Source organism: Cetorhinus maximus, chromosome 9, assembly GCF_964194155.1.
Source record: "Cetorhinus maximus chromosome 9, sCetMax3.hap1.1, whole genome shotgun sequence".
Classification (NCBI taxonomy): domain Eukaryota; kingdom Metazoa; phylum Chordata; class Chondrichthyes; order Lamniformes; family Cetorhinidae; genus Cetorhinus; species Cetorhinus maximus.
In genome coordinates, this window is record NC_135887.1 from 4311402 (window position 1) to 4313409 (window position 2008).

Consider the following 2008-nt stretch of genomic DNA (forward strand, 5'->3'; position numbering starts at 1 on the left):
CGCGGAGGCTGAGCGTCAACTCGCAGACATTTCCTCCTACCTCTCCCTGGACCATGACCCCACCACAGAACATCAAGCCATTGTTTCCAGGACTGTCACTGACCTCATCTCCTCTGGAGATCTTCCTCCCACAGCTTCCAACTTGATAGTCGCCCAACCTCGGACGGCCCGCTTCTACCTCCTACCCAAAATCCACAAACAGAACTGTCCTGGCAGACCGATCGTGTCAGCCTGTTCCTGCCCCATGGAACTCATTTCTCGTTATTTTGACTCCCTTCTCTCTCCCCTTGTCCAGTCCCTTCCCACCTACATCCGTGATTCCTCTGACACCTTACGTCACATAAACAATTTCCAGTTCCCTGGCCCCAACCGCTTCCTCTTCACCATGGATGTCCAATCCCTCTACACCTCCATCCCCCACCAAGATGGTCTGAGGGCCCTTAGCTTCTTCCTTGAACAGAGGCCCCAACAATCCCCATCCATCACTACTCTCCTCCGTCTGGCTGAACTTGTTCTCACACTGAACAATTTCTCCTTTAACTCCTCTCACTTCCTCCAAATAAAAGGTGTGGCTATGGGTAACCGCATGGGCCCCAGCTATGCCTGTCTCTTTATGGGGTATGTGGAACATTCCTTGTTCCAGTCCTACTCCGGCCCCCTCCCACAACTCTTTCTCCGGTACATCGATGATTACTTCGGTGCTGCTTCATGCTCTCGTCGGGACCTGGAAAAATGTATTAATTTTGCTTTCAATCTCCACCCCTCCATCATTTTCACATGGTCCATCTCTGACACTTCTCTTCCCTTCCTTGACCTCTCTGTCTCAATTTCTGGTGATAGACTGTCCACCAATATCCATTACAAGCCTATCGACTCCCACAGCTACCTCGACTACAGCTCCTCACACCCCGCTTCTTGTAAAGACTCCATCCCATTCTCCCAGTTCCTTTGCCTCCGTCGCATCTGTTCTGATGACGCTACCTTCAAAAACAGCTCCTCTGACATGTCCTCCTTCTTCCTCAACCGAGGTTTTCCATCCACGGTCGTTGACAGGGCCCTCAACCGTGTCCGGCCCATATCCCGCGCATCCTCCCTCACGCCTTCTCCTCCTTCCCAGAAACATGATAGGGTCCCCCTTGTCCTCACTTATCACCCCACCAGTCTCCGCATTCAAAGGATCATCCTCCGCCATTTCCGCCAACTCCAGCATGATGCCACCACCAAACACATCTTCCCTTCACCCCCCCTGACGGCATTCCGCAGGGATCGTTCCCTCCGGGACACCCTGGTCCACTCCTCCATCACCCCCTACTCCTCAACCCCCACTTATGGCACCTCCCCATACCCACGCAGAAGATGCAACACCTGCCCCTTCACTTCCTCTCTCCTCACCGTCCAAGGGCCCAAACACTCCTTTCAAGTGAAGCAGCATTTCACTTGCATTTCCCCTAACTTAGTCTACTGCATTCGTTGCTCCCAATGCGGTCTCCTCTACATTGGAGAGACCAAATGCAAACTGGGTGACCGTTTTGCGGAACACCTGCGATCTGTCCGCAAGAAAGACCCAAACCTCCCTGTCGCTTGCCATTTTAAAACTCCACCCTGTTCTCTTGCCCACATGTCTGTCCTTGGTTTGCTGCATTGTTCCAGTGAAGCCCAACGCAAACTGGAGGGACAGCACCTCATCTTCCGACTAGGCACTTTATAGCCTTCCGGGCTGAATATTGAATTCAACAACTTTAGATCTTAAACTCCACCCCCCCCCCAGCCTTTTTTTTTCAATAATTTATATAGATTCTTCTTTCCCCACCTATTTCCATTATTTTTAAATCTAAAACTAAAACCTTGTTAGTCTGCCCACCCCACCCCCACTAGAGCTGTACTTTGAATATCCTGTCTTCCATTCTTAATTAGCACTTTTCTTAGACAAATATCACCACCTTCAACACCTCTTTGACCCTTTTGTCTGTGACATCTTTTGATTATCTGCTCATCTCCACAATCACCA